This window comes from Anomaloglossus baeobatrachus, chromosome 2 (assembly GCF_048569485.1).
Source record: "Anomaloglossus baeobatrachus isolate aAnoBae1 chromosome 2, aAnoBae1.hap1, whole genome shotgun sequence".
Taxonomy (NCBI): Eukaryota; Metazoa; Chordata; class Amphibia; order Anura; family Aromobatidae; genus Anomaloglossus; species Anomaloglossus baeobatrachus.
In genome coordinates, this window is record NC_134354.1 from 650,754 (window position 1) to 660,177 (window position 9,424).

Here is a 9,424-nt window from a genome sequence, read left to right on the forward strand (position 1 = left end):
TGGAGTCGGTAAGCCAAACCTGCGACTCCGATGCCTCAATTTCTCTTGCACCGACTCCCACATATATTGCTTATATTTAAAGGGAACCTGTCATCAGAAATTTAGCTATAAACCTAAAAGTTTCCCCCTCTGCAGCTCCTGGGCTGCATTCTAGCAAGGTTCCTCTAGTTTTTCTGGCCCCTTTTATACCAAAATAAACACTTTATAAAGTTGTATCCTTTCGTATGTAGATTTCGTAAATCATCCATGGGGGCGGGCTCTCTGGGGTCCGTTACTGTCCTGCTGCCGATTTACGCCGCCCCCGAACGTTGAATTTCAAACCACAGGACGCCGCCCCTGGGCGCCCGAGGTCCCGCGCATGCGCTGTGCGACTGTAGCGGGACTGTGCACTGCATGCACGTGTGACCGCTGGTGACGTTTTGCGCAGGCACGAGGTTATGGGCGGTGCTGTGTCATCAGCAAGTGCCGCCCATAACCTCGTGACCGCACTTTCCCCTCTTCCTCCAACGTTCTGCGCCGGCCAAATGACCAGACGTCACCTCCTTCCCATTGTACCCTGCAGCAGGAAATACATGGGAGGAGCAGAGCAGCACAGCACAGGAGAAGCGGAGAGGATCTGAACGACGTACAGAGGGGAGAGCGCGGCCACGAGAGTAAGGCGGCACTTGCGATGCAAGCACAGCGCCGCCCATACTCTCGTGCCTGCGACCACGTCACCAGGTGTCCTGGCGTGCACGGGACCTCGGGCGCAGCGGGCGGCGTCCTGAGGGATGATTTGGAGCGTGGGGGCGACGGCGTAAGGGACCGCAACGGACACCAGACGGCCCGCCCCATGGAGAATTTACAAGATTTTCATACCAAAAGGTATAACTTTATAAAGTATTTATTTTGGTTTAAAAGGGGACACAAAAAGTATAGAAACCTTACTAGAATGCAGCCCACGAGCTGCAGAGGGGGGAACATTTAGGTTGAAAGCCAAATTTCTGATGACAGGTTCCCTTTAAGTGAAATGTATAGTAGTATAATGTGAACATTAGACATTTAATCATTTTTATGATACAATAATCAAGATATTTAGATAAAATATATTTATTGGATACAACTTTAGAACACAAAGTGTAATAAATTGTAAATATGTAATACACTATGTAATATAGATTACACACACATATACATATATACATATACATATACATATATATATATATATATATGAGCAAGGATGGTTGACCTTAGGGAGATCAACATCCACCACTGCGGAGACACCATCACGTGTTTCTCAACGCAGTGATTCTAGAGCAATGCCCCCTGGGAAATATTCAAAGCAAGAAGGCCTGCGGAGACACCATCACATGTTTCTCAACGCTGGCAGGAAATATAAAATCACTAAGTAATAAACTATGTAAGTGCCAAAAAAGCCTAGTAAATAACCTTTGTGCAGTCTATGAATTTGTTGTAAGAAATAGAGTTGCCTCCATCAGATCGTCCTTCGCAGATGACCTCGAATCTGACCTAATAATTTTAAAGCTGGAGAACAACCTCCCTACAGTAACTGGGGCTGGAGGCAAAACCATAACCACATGGGCACATCTCTAACAATCTCCGGGTATAAAGGAATGGCCTTGTGCACACTCAGTTTTGATGAACGGTTGAATTTTTCTATTTCTTTGAGAGCAAGTGAAAAATATTACTGAAATCTGGCCAATCTGCCGCTATAGGAGACGCAGTGACATCTGGCCAATCTGCCGCTATAGGAGACGAGTGACATCTGGCCAATCTGCCGCTATAGGAGACGAGTGACATCTGGCCAATCTGCTGCTATAGGAGACGAGTGACATCTGGCCAATCTGCCGCTATAGGAGACGCAGTGACATCTGGCCAATCTGCCGCTATAGGAGACGCAGTGACATCTGGCCAATCTGCCGCTATAGGAGACGAGTGACATCTGGCCAATCTGCCGCTATAGGAGACGAGTGACATCTGGCCAATCTGCCGCTATAGGAGACGAGTGACATCTGGCCAATCTGCCGCTATAGGAGACGAGTGACATCTGGCCAATCTGCCGCTATAGGAGACGCAGTGACATCTGGCCAATCTGCCGCTATAGGAGATGAGTGACATCTGGCCAATCTGCTGCTATAGATGAGTGACATCTGGCCAATCTGCCGCTATAGGAGACGAGTGACATCTGGCCAATCTGCCGCTATAGGAGACGCAGTGACATCTGGTCAATCTGCCGCTATAGGAGACGCAGTGACATCTGGCCAATCTGCCGCTATAGGAGACGCAGTGACATCTGGCCAATCTGCCGCTATAGGAGACGCAGTGACATCTGGCCAATCTGCTGCTATAGGAGACGCAGTGACATCTGGCCAATCTGCCGCTATAGGAGACGCAGTGACATCTGGCCAATCTGCTGCTATAGGAGACGCAGTGACATCTGGCCAATCTGCTGCTATAGGAGACGAGTGACATCTGGCCAATCTGCCGCTATAGGAGACGCAGTGACATCTGGCCAATCTGCTGCTATAGGAGACGCAGTGACATCTGGCCAATCTGCTGCTATAGGAGACGCAGTGACATCTGGCCAATCTGCTGCTGTAGGAGACGCAGTGACATCTGGTCAATCTGCCGCTATAGGAGACGCAGTGACATCTGGCCAATCTGCTGCTGTAGGAGACGGAGTGACATCTGGTCAATCTGCTGCTATAGGAGACGCAGTGACATCTGGCCAATCTGCTGCTATAGGAGACGCAGTGACATCTGGCCAATCTGCTGCTATAGGAGACGCAGTGACATCTGGCCAATCTGCTGCTATAGGAGACGCAGTGACATCTGGCTAATCTGCTGCTATAGGAGACGCAGTGACATCTGGCCAATCTGCTGCTATAGGAGACGCAGTGACATCTGGCTAATCTGCTGCTATAGGAGACGCAGTGACATCTGGCCAATCTGCTGCTGTAGGAGACGGAGTGACATCTGGTCAATCTGCTGCTATAGGAGACGCAGTGACGTCTGGTCAATCTGCTGCTGTAGGAGACGGAGTGACATCTGGTCAATCTGCTGCTATAGGAGACAAAGAATTCCTCCTGTTGGTAGCTGTTCAGATTCAGTTACCTCACCCCTTTCCACAGGCAATGCTAATTAAGCACCATCTTGGATCTGGTCCGCCTTTATCAATGGTTGCTCTCTGGCACTGGGAGGATCAGTTCTGATATAGTCCTGGTATGGTGCAGAGCTTGCTCCACATGCTGGGACCTGGGCTGGTCTCTATCCACAAGTGCCTTTTTTGCAACATAGAAGCGGTTATATACAGGTTGCAGGTATGTGTGCTCTATTATGGTTCTGCTTTTAACTTTATCTAGGAGGCCGCATGGCACATGAAATACAGAATGTAGAGTAGGACCCCCCTATTGAGATTTGCCGTGACGTTGGCAGGGGTGGCTCAAAAAATTGATCAATTATTTGCTAAAAATCTCATTTTTTTATTGTAGTACAGTTGGAATAAATCTGTGAATTTTCACTTTTTATATGATGCATGCCAATTTCAGATCGTGCTGGCTCCCCTCTCTTGCTATAGGAGACGCAGTGACATCTGGTCAATCTGCTGCTATAGGAGACGCAGTGACATCTGGCCAATCTGCTGCTATAGGAGACGCAGTGACATCTGGTCAATCTGCTGCTATAGGAGACGGAGTGACATCTGGTCAATCTGCTGCTATAGGAGACGCAGTGACATCTGGCCAATCTGCTGCTATAGGAGACGGAGTGACATCTGGCCAATCTGCCGCTATAGGAGACACAGTGACATCTGGCCAATCTGCTGCTATAGGAGACGCAGTGAAATCTTTTTCCTTGCGGCAACGCTTTGCCTGCTCCATGTCATCCAAATACTTGTCAAAGTTAAACTCCTCATCTGATGAGGATGAAGATACGGCAGCAGTAGCACTGTCAGGATCCAAGTCCTCTTGTGCCTGGCAGTCCTGTAGCCGCTCATCCTAACTGCTACCTCACTCAAAGCTTCTTTTCCTTTACTAAGCTGTTGATCATCCAGCAATATACGATAACTGGGGGCCACATAAACAGCTGCCAGAAGAATTTTATTTTCCAATAGCTGTGTCTCTCTCCGTTGCATTGAAGCAGAAATGCCATCTGCAATTAAACCTCCTCTTTGGGACAGGCAAAATGGCAAGTTCTTCCACTCCCTTAGGCCCGTTTCACACGTCAGTGAAAACCACTGACGTTTTTCACTGGCGTGTAAAACACACGTATGTCCCTCCGTGTGCCGTGAATTACGGCACACGTGGGTTGTCTAAGTGCAATCCGGGCTCCGTTCTCCGTGGCCCGTGATTGCACTTAGAAATCAACTCACCTGTGCGCGCTCCCGCTCTCCATGGTGCTGATCGCTCCCGCGGTGCAGCATCCGGCCGGCGCTGACCCCCGCAGCAGCTGCTTCCGGGTCGGCTGTGTCGTACATCATGAATATGCGCGACAGTAATGAGCCGGCTCAGAAGCAGCAGGGAGAACGGGCTGCAGAGGACATCGCTGGACGCCGGGTGAGTAGAAATGATTTTTATTTTAAAAGCACGTTTTTTTCTGGCACGTGTTTCACGCACCACACCACTGCGTGGTTCGTGGGACATCAGTGATGCCAGAAAAAAATGGACATGTCTCCGTGCGGCAATCACGCACACGCGGGTACGCTGCACGGAGACACGTGCAGTGATAAATCACTGACGTGTGAGCAGACCCATTCATTATAATGGTCTGCGTATGTCAGTGATTCTGGTACGTTTAAAGAAAAGCACAATTGTACCAGAATCACAGACGTGTGAAACAGGCCTTATGAAAATGCCAGGAGTTAAATTCTCAGTTTTTACTCACAGTAAATGGGTGAATAAGCAACTCCTTCAATTCAGCCACCTGTGTGCATTGACCTTCATTTAGGGTTACCTGAGGGTTTCACCATATCTATAAGAAACGATTTTAGTTCAAGCAATCGCTCAATCATTAAATAAAGTGCTGTCCCACCGAGTGACTTGATCAACAATTGCCCCTTTCCCAGCATATCTCTTCAAGATGGAATTAATTTTAGGGGTTCTGGTGGCAATAACCAATTTCCTCACTTTTCCAATCAGATTTCCAGCATGTCCCTCTTGCAGACTCTCTCTTATTGCCAGCTGCAGCGTGTGCACAACACAGCGCATGTGATGAATAGGAAAGTGTTCTGAGGCAGCTTCAACAAGATCATCTAATTCTAAAGTATCATTTTGCTGTTCTTCTGTTGTAATATCTGCTTGTTCCTCAGTTACATGAGCAGCGCTGCGGCTCCATCTCACACACACTGAATTCTACATTCTCTTCTAGCTGCTGTTCATTACTCTCATTCATCAGTTTAAGGCTATGTGCGCACGTTGCGTAAATTCATGCAGTTACGCTGCGCTTTGTAGCGCAGCGTAACTGCATGCGTCCTGCGTCCCCTGCACAGTCTATAGAGATTGTGCAGGGGCCGTGCGCACGTGGCGTTTAAGAGCGCAGCGCTTCGGCTACTGCCGAAGCGCTGCGCAAAAAGAAGTGACATGTCACTTCTTTCCTGCGCTTTGCCGGCAGCTCCTGCTCTGTCTATGGCAGGAGCTGCAGGCAGAGCGCATGGAATCGGCTTTTTTTTTTTTTTCACTACGGACATTTCTGCAGCGATTTAAAGAGCACATGTGCTCTTCAGATCGCTGCAGAAATTTCTGCAGTGAAGTACGCAACGTGCGCACATAGCCTAATTGTACAATGGAACCTTGGTAAATGAGAACAATCCGTTCTGGGACTGTGCTTGATAACCAAGTTACTCGTCCAGCAAAGCAAGAATTCCCATAGGAAATCACTGCAATGCAGACGATTCCTTCCACAACTTGTTACATGTCCCATTCAGGTCCCCTATTGTGTCATATTACACACACACACACACACACACACACACAAATACACATACACACACAAATACACACAAACAAATACACACAAATACACACACATTATATGCTCACCTTAACTTCCGTTCCATCGCCGGTATCCTGGGATTTGCTGTTCTCTGGTGCTGTGTATCCGGTTACCATAACGACGAGGGAGGAACCTCCGCTGCCAGAGCGCTGACGTCAAAGGCAGGAGCCCCTTGCCTCTGATTGGCCAGCGCGCTGCCTTTAAGTAGTGGTGACAGAGGAAGTTCCTGCTTCGTCGCTATGGTTGCCAATGCACAGCCTGGAGCGGCGAACTACAGGACCCAGGAGGCCGGTGATGGAACGGAAGGTACACACTTTATGCTCACCTTACCTTCCGTTCCATCGCCGACCTCCTGGGTTTTGTAGTTTGCCGCGAGGACGTCGCAATGAGCCGGCGGACTACAAGAACCATGAGGCCGGCGGTGGAACGGAAGGTAAGGTGAGCATAACACTGTATGTGTGTGCGTGTTTGTGTGGACTGCAAGAGTGGGTCAGAGCGCGGTGGATGTACGGAACCGGAAGTGTGTGCGGTATTTGGCTCATACAGCAAAGATTTCTCGTAAACAGTTACAAATTTACAGAAAGCTTTGCTTGTTAAGCGAAATTCTCGTTACCTGGGTTACTCGTTACGCGAGGTTCCACTGTATTTATGTGTGAAGCATTGTCCATTACAATGGCAAGAACCTGCTCTTTTTTGCCTTCCTAATCTTGCAGAACTTTTTCCACTGAGGCCTGGAGAAACTGGCCGCTGTGATGAGCTTTACTATCTGTTACTGCCGGTGTCTTCCTAACAATTTCTTTCTTGTCACAAACATATCTAACATTGATGGCAAAATAATGCAGTGACATGCCGTGACTCTGGAAATAATGCAGTGACATGCCGTGACTCTGGAAATAATGCAGTGACATGCAGTGACTCTGGAAATAATGCAGTGACATGCAGTGACTCTGGAAAAAGTGCAGTGACATGCAGTGACTCTGGAAATAATGCAGTGACATGCAGTGACTCTGGAAATAATGCAGTGACATGCAGTGACTCTGGAAATAATGCAGTGACATGCAGTGACTCTGGAAATAATGCAGTGACATGCAGTGACTCTGGAAATAATGCAGTGACATGCAGTGACTCTGGAAATAATGCAGTGACATGCAGTGACTCTGGAAATAATGCAGTGACATGCAGTGACTCTGGAAATAATGCAGTGACTCTGGAAATAATGCAGTGACATGCCGTGACTCTGGAAATAATGCAGTGACATGCCGTGACTCTGGAAATAATGCAGTGACATGCCGTGACTCTGGAAATAATGCAGTGACATGCAGTGACTCTGGAAATAATGCAGTGACATGCAGTGACTCTGGAAATAATGCGGTGACATGCAGTGACTCTGGAAATAATGCGGTGACATGCAGTGACTCTGGAAATAATGCGGTGACTCTGGAAATAATGCAGTGAAATGCAGTGACTCCGGCATCCAGCAAAGGCGATGGGTGAGAAGATAGGACATCAGACACCGCGTGTTGTGCGGCTCCTCGCACAGAATGAGCAGTCAGTTTGTGGTGGTTTCTAATCTGCGTTTGCTATTGAAAGCATTATCTATCTATGAGCTCAGAAACCTTTCAGATGATGCGGTTTATAAAAAGCTGATCTGATTTTGCAGCTGACAAACATATCCTCAAAAACCGCAGCAAAAACGCTGTGTGTGAATGTAGCCTTAGATCAGGAATAGAACAGACATCTATAGGACATTTCAGAACTTTCCCAAATTCCTATGAAACAATATTCCGCACATTCTATATTGCACGCTGGACCCAATGTATTATAGATTAGGAGTCGGAGCATTTTATACCAACTTCGACTCAACAGCCCTGGGGAGAACAAGACGAGGGGAGAACAAGACAAGAGAAGAGAAGAGAAGGGGGGGGCAAGAGAAGAGAAGGGGGGGGGGGGCAAGAGAAGAGAAGGGGGGGGGCAAGAGAAGAGAAGGGGGGGGGCAAGAGAAGAGAAGGGGGGGGCAAGAGAAGAGAAGGGGGGGGGCAAGAGAAGAGAAGGGGGGGGGCAAGAGAAGAGAAGGGGGGGGGGCAAGAGAAGAGAAGGGGGGGGGCAAGAGAAGAGAAGGGGGGGGGCAAGAGAAGAGAAGGGGGGGGGCAAGAGAAGAGAAGGGGGGGGCAAGAGAAGAGAAGGGGGGGGGCAAGAGAAGAGAAGGGGGGGGGGCAAGAGAAGAGAAGGGGGGGGGGCAAGAGAAGAGAAGGGGGGGGGCAAGAGAAGAGAAGGGGGGGGGCAAGAGAAGAGAAGGGGGGGGGGCAAGAGAAGAGAAGGGGGGGGGCAAGAGAAGAGAAGGGGGGGGCAAGAGAAGAGAAGGGGGGGGGCAAGAGAAGAGAAGGGGGGGGCAAGAGAAGAGAAGGGGGGGGGCAAGAGAAGAGAAGGGGGGGGCAAGAGAAGAGAAGGGGGGGCAAGAGAAGAGAAGGGGGGGCAAGAGAAGAGAAGGGGGGGGGCAAGAGAAGAGAAGGGGGGGGCAAGAGAAGAGAAGGGGGGGGGCAAGAGAAGAGAAGGGGGGGGCAAGAGAAGAGAAGGGGGGGCAAGAGAAGAGAAGGGGGGGGGCAAGAGAAGAGAAGGGGGGGGCAAGAGAAGAGAAGGGGGGGGCAAGAGAAGAGAAGGGGGGGGCAAGAGAAGAGAAGGGGGGGGGCAAGAGAAGAGAAGGGGGGGGCAAGAGAAGAGAAGGGGGGGGCAAGAGAAGAGAAGGGGGGGGCAAGAGAAGAGAAGGGGGGGGCAAGAGAAGAGAAGGGGGGGGGCAAGAGAAGAGAAGGGGGGGGGGCAAGAGAAGAGAAGGGGGGGGGCAAGAGAAGAGAAGGGGGGGGGCAAGAGAAGAGAAGGGGGGGGCAAGAGAAGAGAAGGGGGGGGCAAGAGAAGAGAAGGGGGGGGGCAAGAGAAGAGAAGGGGGGGGCAAGAGAAGAGAAGGGGGGGGGCAAGAGAAGAGAAGGGGGGGGGCAAGAGAAGAGAAGGGGGGGGGCAAGAGAAGAGAAGGGGGGGGGCAAGAGAAGAGAAGGGGGGGGGGCAAGAGAAGAGAAGGGGGGGGGCAAGAGAAGAGAAGGGGGGGGGCAAGAGAAGAGAAGGGGGGGGGCAAGAGAAGAGAAGGGGGGGGGCAAGAGAAGAGAAGGGGGGGGGGGCAAGAGAAGAGAAGGGGGGGGGGCAAGAGAAGAGAAGGGGGGGGCAAGAGAAGAGAAGGGGGGGGGCAAGAGAAGAGAAGGGGGGGCAAGAGAAGAGAAGGGGGGGCAAGAGAAGAGAAGGGGGGGGCAAGAGAAGAGAAGGGGGGGCAAGAGAAGAGAAGGGGGGGGCAAGAGAAGAGAAGGGGGGGGGCAAGAGAAGAGAAGGGGGGGGCAAGAGAAGAGAAGGGGGGGGCAAGAGAAGAGAAGGGGGGGGGCAAGAGAAGAGA